Source organism: Oncorhynchus nerka, unplaced genomic scaffold, assembly GCF_034236695.1.
Source record: "Oncorhynchus nerka isolate Pitt River unplaced genomic scaffold, Oner_Uvic_2.0 unplaced_scaffold_1854, whole genome shotgun sequence".
In the NCBI taxonomy this organism is placed as follows: domain Eukaryota; kingdom Metazoa; phylum Chordata; class Actinopteri; order Salmoniformes; family Salmonidae; genus Oncorhynchus; species Oncorhynchus nerka.
The window spans coordinates 17,828-28,631 of NW_027039469.1; the positions used below are offsets into that span (position 1 = coordinate 17,828).

The 10,804-nt window shown below is 47.6% G+C and overlaps 1 pseudogene; it reads left to right on the top strand.

The window, feature by feature from the left end:
- The first annotated feature begins 8,850 nt into the window (after nt 1-8,850).
- The window catches only part of LOC115125377 (zinc finger protein 107-like), a 34,340-nt pseudogene continuing 32,386 nt past the window's right edge, over nt 8,851-10,804 (top strand).

Genomic DNA, 10,804 nt, shown 5'->3' on the forward strand with positions numbered 1-10,804 from the left:
CTCCCTGTAGTGCTGTACTGAAACAGCTGCTCTCCCTCTCTCTCCCTGTAGTGCTGTACTGAAACAGCTGCTCCCCCTCTCTCCCCGTAGTGCTGTACTGAAACAGCTGCTCCCCTCTCTCTCTGTAGTGCTGTACTGAAACAGCTGCTCTCCCTCTCTCTCCCTGTAGTGCTGTACTGAAACAGCTGCTCCCCCTCTCTCTCCCTGTAGTGCTGTACTGAAACAGCTGCTCTCCCCCTCTCCCTGTAGTGCTGTACTGAAACAGCTGCTCTCCCTCTCTCCCTGTAGTGCTGTACTGAAACAGCTGCTCTCCCCCTCTCTCTCCCTGTAGTGCTGTACTGAAACAGCTGCTCCCCCCTCTCTCCCTGTAGTGCTGTACTGAAACAGCTGCTCCCCCTTTCTCTCTGTAGTGCTGTACTGAAACAGCTGCTCTCCCTCTCTCTCCCTGTAGTGCTGTACTGAAACAGCTGCTCCCCCTCTTTCTCCCTGTAGTGCTGTACTGAAACAGCTGCTCTCCCTCTTTCTCCCTGCAGTGCAGTACTGAAACAGCTGCTCTCCCTCTCTCTCCCTGTAGTGCTGTACTGAAACAGCTGCTCTCCCCCTCTCTCTCTCCCTGTAGTGCTGTACTGAAACAGCTGCTCCCCCTTTCTCTCTGTAGTGCTGTACTGAAACAGCTGCTCTCCCTCTTTCTCCCTGTAGTGCTGTACTGAAACAGCTGCTCTCCCTCTTTCTCCCTGTAGTGCTGTACTGAAACAGCTGCTCTCCCTCTTTCTCCCTGCAGTGCAGTACTGAAACAGCTGCTCTCCCCTCTCTCCCTGTAGTGCTGTACTGAAACAGCTGCTCTCCCCCCTCTCTCTCTCCCTGTAGTGCTGTACTGAAACAGCTGCTCTCCCCTCTCTCTCCCTGTAGTGCTGTACTGAAACAGCTGCTCTCCCCCTTTCTCTCTGTAGTGCAGTACTGAAACAGCTGCTCCCCCTCTCTCTCCCTGTAGTGCTGTACTGAACAGCTGCTCTCCCTCTCTCTCCCTGTAGTGCTGTACTGAAACAGCTGCTCTCCCCCTCTCTCCCTGTAGTGCTGTACTGAAACAGCTGCTCTCCCTCTCTCTCCCTGTATTGCTGTACTGAAACAGCTGCTCCCCTCTTTCTCCCTGTAGTGCTGCACTGAAACAGCTGCTCCCCCATCTCTCCCTGTAGTGCTGTACTGAAACAGCTGCTCTCCCCCTCTCTCTCTGTAGTGCTGTACTGAAACAGCTGCTCTCCTCTTTCTCCCTGTAGTGCAGTACTGAAACAGCTGCTCTCCCTCTCTCTCCCTGTAGTGCTGTACTGAAACAGCTGCTCCCCCTATCTCCCTGTAGTGCTGTACTGAAACAGCTGCTCCCCCTTTCTCTCTGTAGTGCTGTACTGAAACAGCTGCTCTCCCTCTCTCTCCCTGTAGTGCTGTACTGAAACAGCTGCTCCCCCTCTTTCTCCCTGTAGTGCAGTACTGAAACAGCTGCTCTCTCTCCCTGTAGTGCTGTACTGAAACAGCTGCTCTCACCCTCTCTCTCTCTCCCTGTAGTGCTGTACTGAAACAGCTGCTCCCCCCCCTCTCTCTCTCCCTGTAGTGCTGTACTGGAACAGCTGCTCTCCCCCTCTCTCTCCCTGTAGTGCAGTACTGAAACAGCTGCTCTCTCCCTGTAGTGCTGTACTGAAACAGCTGCTCCCCCCCTCTCTCCCTGTTGTGCTGTACTGAAACAGCTGCTCCCTTTCTCTGTAGTGCTGTACTGAAACAGCTGCTCTCCTCTCTCTCCCTGTAGTGCTGTACTGAAACAGCTGCTCCCCCTCTTTCTCCTGTAGTGCTGTACTGAAACAGCTGCTCTCCCTCTCTCCTGTAGTGCTGTATTGAAACAGCTGCTCTCCCCTCTCTCTCTCCCTGTAGTGCTGTACTGAAACAGCTGCTCTCCTCTTTCTCCCTAGTGCAGTACTGAAACAGCTGCTCTCCTCTCTCTCCCTGTAGTGCTGTACTGAAACAGCTGCTCTCCCCCTCTCTCTCCCTGTAGTGCTGTACTGAAACAGCTTCTCCCCCCTCTCTCCCTGTAGTGCTGTACTGAAACAGCTGCTCTCCCTCTCTCTCCCTGTAGTGCTGTACTGAAACAGCTGCTCCCCCTCTTTCTCCCTGTAGTGCTGTACTGAAACAGCTGCTCTCCCTCTCTCTCCCTGTAGTGCTGTACTGAAACAGCTGCTCTCCCCCTCTCTCTCTCTCCCTGTAGTGCTGTACTGAAACAGCTGCTCTCTCCCTGTAGTGCTGTACTGAAACAGCTGCTCTCTCCCTGTAGTGCTGTACTGAAACAGCTGCTCCCCCTCTCTCTCCCTGTAGTGCGGTACTGAAACAGCTGCTCCCTCTCTCTCTCTGTAGTGCTGTACTGAAAAAGCTGCTCTCCCCTCTCTCTCCCTGTAGTGCTGTACTGAAACAGCTTCTCCCCCTCTCTCCCTGTAGTGCTGTACTGAAACAGCTGCTCTCCCTCTCTCCCTGTAGTGCTGTACTGAAACAGCTGCTCCCCCTCTTTCTCCCTGTAGTGCTGTACTGAAACAGCTGCTCTCCCTCTCTCTCCCTGTAGTGCTGTACTGAAACAGCTGCTCTCCCCCTCTCTCTCTCTCTCCCTGTAGTGCTTTACTGAAACAGCTGCTCTCTCCCTGTAGTGCTGTACTGAAACAGCTGCTCTCCCTCTCTCTCCCTGTAGTGCTGTACTGAAACAGCTGCTCCCCCTCTCTCCCTGTAGTGCTGTACTGAAACAGCTGCTCCCCCTCTCTCTGTAGTGCTGTACTGAAACAGCTGCTCTCTCCCTGTAGTGCTGTACTGAAAGAGCTGCTCCCCCTCTCTCTCCCTGTAGTGCGGTACTGAAACAGCTGCTCCCTCTCTCTCTCTGTAGTGCTGTACTGAAAAAGCTGCTCTCCCCCTCTCTCTCCCTGTAGTGCTGTACTGAAACAGCTTCTCCCCCCTCTCTCCCTGTAGTGCTGTACTGAAACAGCTGCTCTCCCTCTCTCTCCCTGTAGTGCTGTACTGAAACAGCTGCTCCCCCTCTTTCTCCCTGTAGTGCTGTACTGAAACAGCTGCTCTCCCTCTCTCCCTGTAGTGCTGTACTGAAACAGCTGCTCTCCCCCTCTCTCTCTCTCTCCCTGTAGTGCTTTACTGAAACAGCTGCTCTCTCCCTGTAGTGCTGTACTGAAACAGCTGCTCTCCCCCTCTCTCTCTCTCTCCCTGTAGTGCTTTACTGAAACAGCTGCTCTCTCCCTGTAGTGCTGTACTGAAACAGCTGCTCTCCCTCTCTCTCCCTGTAGTGCTGTACTGAAAAAGCTGCTCTCCCCCTCTCTCTCCCTGTAGTGCTGTACTGAAACAGCTTCTCCCCCCTCTCTCCCTGTAGTGCTGTACTGAAACAGCTGCTCTCCCTCTCTCTCCCTGTAGTGCTGTACTGAAACAGCTGCTCCCCCTCTTTCTCCCTGTAGTGCTGTACTGAAACAGCTGCTCTCCCTCTCTCTCCCTGTAGTGCTGTACTGAAACAGCTGCTCTCCCCCTCTCTCTCTCTCTCCCTGTAGTGCTTTACTGAAACAGCTGCTCTCTCCCTGTAGTGCTGTACTGAAACAGCTGCTCTCCCCCTCTCTCTCTCTCTCCCTGTAGTGCTTTACTGAAACAGCTGCTCTCTCCTGTAGTGCTGTACTGAAACAGCTGCTCTCCCTCTCTCTCCCTGTAGTGCTGTACTGAAACAGCTGCTCCCCCTCTCTCCCTGTAGTGCTGTACTGAAACAGCTGCTCCCCCTCTCTCTGTAGTGCTGTACTGAAACAGCTGCTCCCCCTCTCTCCCCTGTAGTGCTGTACTGAAACAGCTGCTCCCCCTCTCTCTCCCTGTAGTGCTGTACTGAAACAGCTGCTCTCCCCTCTCTCTCCCTGTAGTGCTGTACTGAAACAGCTGCTCTCCCTCTCTCTGTAGTGCTGTACTGAAACAGTTGCTCTCCCCCTCTCTCTCTCCCTGTAGTGCTGTACTGAAACAGCTGCTCTCTCCCTGTAGTGCTGTACTGAAACAGCTGCTCTCCCTCTCTCTCCCTGTAGTGCTGTACTGAAACAGCTGCTCCCCCTCTCTCTCCCTGTAGTGCTGTACTGAAACAGCTGCTCTCCCCCTCTCTCTCCCTGTAGTGCTGTACTGAAACTGCTTCTCCCCCCTCTCTCCCTGTAGTGCTGTACTGAAACAGCTGCTCTCCCCCTCTCTCTCTCTCCCTGTAGTGCTGTACTGAAACAGCTGCTCTCTCCCTGTAGTGCTGTACTGAAACAGCTGCTCCCCCTCTCTCTCCCTGTAGTGCTGTACTGAAACAGATGCTCCCTCTCTCTCCCTGTATTGCTGTACTGAAACAGCTGCTCCCCCTCTTTCTCCCTGTAGTGCTGTACTGAAACAGCTGCTCTCCCTCTTTCTCCCTGTAGTGCAGTACTGAAACAGCTGCTCTCCCTCTCTCTCCCTGTAGTGCTGTACTGAAACAGCTGCTCTCCCTCTCTCTCCCTGTAGTGCTGTACTGAAACAGCTGCTCTCCCTCTTTCTCCCTGTAGTGCAGTACTGAAACAGCTGCTCTCCCTCTCTCTCCCTGTAGTGCTGTACTGAAACAGCTGCTCTCCTCTCTCTCTGTAGTGCTGTACTGAAACAGCTGCTCTCCCCCTCTCTCCCTGTAGTGCTGTACTGAAACAGCTTCTCCCCCTCTCCCTGTAGTGCTGTACTGAAACAGCTGCTCTCCTCTCTCTCCCTGTAGTGCTGTACTGAAACAGCTGCTCCCCTCTTTCTCCCTGTAGTGCTGTACTGAAACAGCTGCTCTCCCTCTCTCTCCCTGTAGTGCTGTACTGAAACAGCTGCTCTCCCCTCTCTCTCTCCTGTAGTGCTGTACTGAAACAGCTGCTCTCCCTCTCTCTCCCTGTAGTGCTGTACTGAAACAGCTGCTCCCCCTCACTCCCTGTAGTGCTGTACTGAAACAGCTGCTCCCCCTCTCTCTGTAGTGCTGTACTGAAACAGCTGCTCTCCCTCTCTCTCTGTAGTGCTGTACTGAAACAGCTGCTCTCCCTCTCCCTCCCTGTAGTGTTGTACTGAAACAGCTGCTCCCCCTCTCTCTCCCTGTAGTGCTGTACTGAAACAGCTGCTCTCCCCCTCTCTCTCCCTGTAGTGCTGTACTGAAACAGCTGCTCTCCCTCTCTCTCCCTGTAGTGCTGTACTGAAACAGCTGCTCTCCCTCTCTCTGTAGTGCTGTACTGAAACAGCTGCTCTCTCCCCCTCTCTCTCCCTGTAGTGCTGTACTGAAACAGCTTCTCCCCCCTCTCTCCCTGTAGTGCTGTACTGAAACAGCTGCTCTCCCTCTCTCTCCCTGTATTGCTGTACTGAAACAGCTGCTCTCCCCCTCTCTCTCCCTGTAGTGCTGTACTGAAACAGCTGCTCTCCCTCTCTCTCCCTGTAGTGCTATACTGAAACAGTTGCTCTCCCTCTCTCCCTGTAGTGCTGTACTGAAACAGCTGCTCTCCCTCTCTCTCCCTGTAGTGCTGTACTGAAACAGCTGCTCCCCCTCTCTCCCTGTAGTGCTGTACTGAAACAGCTGCAAACACGTGACTTGTAATGTTGTGGCATGCGGGCCTCGCTCTGCTGCTTTTTTGGACTTAACATGACTGGGCAGGGGCACAGCCATTGGCTTTATTACGGAGAGACCTACTCCTCAGTTTCATCAGATGTCCGGGTGGCTGGTCTCAGTTCCCATAGGCGAAGAAGCCGCATGTACTGGTCTGGCGTGGTTACATGTGGTCTGCAGTTGGCTTCTGGTAGAGAATTGAACATTCAATTATCTGGTAACAGCTCTAGTGGATATTCCTGCAGTCAGCATGCCAATTACCGGTCAAAAATTGTTGTGCCTACTCATTCCAGGGTTTTTAAAATGTATTTTTACTCTTTTCTACATTGCAGAATAATAGTGAAGACATGAACTATGAAATAACACATATGGAATCATGTAGTAATCAAAAAAGTGTTAAACAAATCCAAATATATGTTATATTTGAAAAATCACAAAGTTGCCACCCTTTGCCTTGACAGCTTTGCACACGATTGGCATTCTCTCAACCAGCTTCATGAGGTAGTCACCTGGAATGCATTTCAATTAACATGTGTGCCTTGTTAGAAGTTAAGTTGTTGAATTTCTTCCTCAATGCGTTTGAGCCAATCAGTTGTGTTGTGACACGGTAGGGGTGGTATACAGAAGATATGGTATATTGGGTAAAAGACCAAGTCCATATTATGTCAAGAACTGCTCAAATAAGCAAAGAGAAACTGCAGTCCATCATTACCTTAAGGACCACCACAGGAATGGAAGACCCAGAGTTACTTCTGTTGCAGAGGATACGTTCATTAGAGTTACCAGCCTCAGAAATGGCAGCCCAAATAAATGCTTCATAGAGTTCAAGTAACAGACACTTCTCAACATCAACTCTTCAGAGGAGACTGCATGAATCAGGCCTTCATGGTTAAATGTCTGCAAAGAAACCACTACTAAAGGACACCAATAAGAAGAGACTTGCTTGGGCCAAGAAACATGATCAAGGGACATTAGACTGGTGGATATCTGTCCTTTGGTCTGATCAGTCCAAATTTGCGATCTTTGGTTTCAAACTCAAAGTTGGTGAACGGATGATCTCCGCATCTGCAGCGATACGCCATCCATCTCGTTTGGTGGGACAAATGATAGTGGGACTATCATTTGTTTTTCAACAGGACAATGACCCAACACACTTCCAGGTGGTGTAAGGGATAATTGACCAAGAAGGAGAGTGATGGAGTGCTGTATCAGAAGACCTGGTCTCCACAATCCCCGACCTCAACCAAATTGAGACGGTTTGGGATTAGTTAGACCGCAGAGTGAAGGAAAAGCAGCCAACAAGTTCTCGTTTTTCAACCACTACACAAATGTCTTGTTAGCAAACTAGTTTTGGTTAGGACATCGAATTTGCCTGACACAAGTCATTTTTCAAACATTTTTTTACAGACAGATTATTTAACTTATATCACTGTATCACAATTCCCGTTGGTCAGAAGTTTACATATACTAAGTTGACTGTGCCTTTAAACAGCTTGGAAAATTCCAGGAAATGTTGTCATGGCTTTAGAAGCTTCTGATTGGCTAATTGACATCATTTGAGTCAATTGGAGGTGTACCTGTGGATGTATTTCAAAGGCCTACCTTCAAACTCAGTGCCTCTTTGCTTGACATCATGGGAAAATCAAAAGAAATCAGCCAAGACATCGGAAAAAATTGTAGACCTCTACAAGTCTGGTTCATCCTTGGGAGCAATTTCCAAATGCCTGAAGGTACCACGTTTATCTGTACAAACAATAGTACGCAGGTATAAACACCATGGGACCACGCAGCCGTCATGCCGCTCAGGAAGGAGACGCCTTCTGTCTCCTTGAGATGAATGTACTTTGGTGCGAAAAGTGCAAATCAATCCCAGAACAACGGCAAAGGACCTTGTGAAGATGCTGGATGAATCAGGTACAAAATGATCTATATCCACAGTAAAACGAGTTCTATATTGACATAACCTGAAAGGCCGCTCGGCAAGGAAGAAGCCACTGCTCCAAAAAGCCAGACTACATGGGGACGAAGATCGTACTTTTTGGAGGAATGTCCTCTGGTCTGATGAAACAAAAAAATAACTGTTTGGTCATAATTATGTTTGGAGGAAAAAGAGGGATGCCTGCAAGCCGAAAAACACCATCCCAATCATGAAATTGTACTAGGCTAATCGCCCGGAGCATGAGCTCACTAAGCTAGAGCTCTGATGAAAGGAGAGGAAGAAGCTTTCAGGATGATAAAGGAGGAAGATGAGGCTATCACATTGAAAGAAGAAGAGGATGTTATTACAGTGAAAGAGGAAGATGTGAAAGAGGTTGTCAGAGTAGGGGAGGAGGTAGAATCTTTAACAATGAAAAAGGAGGAAGATGACATAACATTGAAAGAAGAGGAAGAACCTTTTGGAGTAAAAGAGGAAGAGGAGGCTACCTCAATTAAAGAGGAGGAGGAAGACGTTTTGTGAGTGAAAAAAGGCTGAAGATCCGATTAACACCAGTGAGTGCTGACTTAAAAACGGGCACAAAATATGCATTTCTCGAACTAATGTGGGGTTTAAAGAGGCATTCTACTGAAGTTCTACACTTTAATATGTTGTTCAGTACTGAATAAATTGTTAAAGGTGCAATCCGTCATTGGTACATATATTTAGACTTTTATATTAGATTTATTGAAATGTCCATGTGGTCACATTAAAGTACTCTTCATCTAACAGGCTTTTCAAATTCAACATTGGTGCATAATTTCTACTTAAATTATCAAAGGGACGCAAAAGGGCACCCATTTCGTGGAACAACCCTTTAACATTTGCAACACAAACAGTATTTTACAAAATGATGATGAAAGTTTGCATTTTAGGCCCTTTTTAGACCTATTCATGCCTCTTGTAAGACTCTGTGATTGTAATAGAAGATCATAAGTTTACCATCTGTTTGATGTTCTCATTCACACAGGAGAGAGACATGACTATGGTGGATCCTCTGGGGAGCCTCAACAACATCCTGATGCTGACGAGGCAGAGAAGAGTCTCTCCAGATCAGAACACCAGATGGTACAGCTTGGTCTGGTCTAGCGTACAGCTTGCTCTATTGGGGTCTGGGCTGGGTTTCTGTAAATCACTTGACATGACAACAGTGACATCGGCATCCATAATGATATGTGTTTGTGTCCCCTCTTTATGGTTACTAGGACAACGCTAGCCCTTCCTCCCTCCCAGAGTCCCATGTCGTGCCTCTCCCGGTAGCGCCTTACTGGGTATGAAGAGGTTGTCTGTGCTGCTGGTGGACTGCAAGAAAACAACAGGGCTGAGTGGAACTGTGAGAGGAGGAGCAGAGAAGAAAGGATCAGATTTGACACATCAAAGTAAGTGCTGTAGTTTAGTTTGAACAAATACAATAGATCTGCCCACTGGTATCTGTGACCAGGACAACCAGCAAAGTTATGTTAGTTGACAGGAAGATAGACTGGTGGATATGGATGTTATGAATATCATAACACTGAAAAAGGATTCTGCCAATGAAAAGAGAGAAACCAATAGACCATATTAAACATTGATGAAAGTTAGCTTTAGAGAAAAAGTTTCAAGTTGATCCAATGCGAAGTGCGTGTTTTACAGAAACCTTTCCTTAAAACATTATGGATGTTACATTGCCTGTCCTAGTCAACCCACCTATCTTTACAAGACTCTAGAACAGGAAAACATGATGGAGTCTTAAAGGAGGACTGTATCAGCTAATGATGAAACATGGAGTCTTAAAGGAGGCCTGTAGCATCTAATGATGAAACCTTATGGAGTCTTAAAGGAGGACTGTAGCATCTAATGATGAAACATGGAGTCTTAAAGGAGGACTGTAGCATCTAATGATGAAACATGATGGAGTCTTAAAGGAGGACTGTAGCATCTAATGATGAAACATGGAGTCTTAAAGGAGGACTGTAGCATCTAATGATGAAACATGGAGTCTTAAAGGAGGACTGTAGCATCTAATGATGAAACATTATGGAGTCTTAAAGGAGGACTGTAGCATCTAATGATGAAACCTTATGGAGTCTTAAAGGAGGACTGTAGCATCTAATGAAACATGGAGTCCTAACTTCTTATGGCTAGCGGAACCCCTCAACAACATTCCTCTGAAAAGGCAGAGCGCGAAATACAAAATATTTTATTGAAATATTAACTTTCATACATTCACAAGTGCAATAAACCAAATTATAGCTTGCCTTCTTGTTAATCTACCCATCGTGTCTGATTTCAAAAGAGCGTTACAGCGAAAGCACACCATATAATTATGTTAGGTCAGAGCCTCAAAAACACACACAGCCATTTTCCAGCCAAAGAGAGGAGTCACAAGAAGCAGAAAATCAGATGACACTCATAGGACTTCATGTTACACAATACATGTATGTTTTGTTCGATAAAGTTCATATTTATATCACTCACTGCAAGTACTGTCAAATCTGGTGCAGTTAATGAGTAGATGCAGTACTTAACCCCCAACCCCCTTTGTTCAGGGACACATTATTCCATTTCAGTTCGTCACATGTCTGTGGAACTTGTTCAGTTTTGAATGTTGTTGAATCTTGTTATGTTCCAACAAATATTTACACATCTTAAGTTTGCTGAAAATAAACGCAGTTGACAGTGAGAGGACGTTTCTTTGTTTGCTGAGTTTAGATTGGCGAAGGGGGAAAAACAATTTAATCAATTTTAGAATAATGCTGAAATGTAACAACATTTGGAAAAGGTGAAGGGGTCTGAATACTTAACGAATGCACTGTGTCTGTGTGTTTACTGAACCAAAATATAAACAACCATTTCAACGATTTACAGCTCATTCAAGTCATTCATTGTAAATAAATACATTAGGCCCTAATCTATGGACTTTACATGACTGGGCAGGGGAGCAGCCATTGGTGGGCCCTGGAGGGCATAAGCCCATCCATTGCGGTGCCAGGCCCAGCCAATCAGAATTTAGTTTTCCCCCACAAAAGGTCTTCATTACGAATAGAAATACAACTCAGGTGGCTGGTCTCAGATGCTGTGGGGATCCTGGGCTGGCGTCGTTATATGTGGTCTGTGGTTGTGAGGCCAGTTGGATGTACTGCCAAATTCTCTAAAACGATGTTGGAGGCAGCTTCTGGTAGAGAATTGAACATTCAATTATCTGGTAACAGCTCTAGTGGATA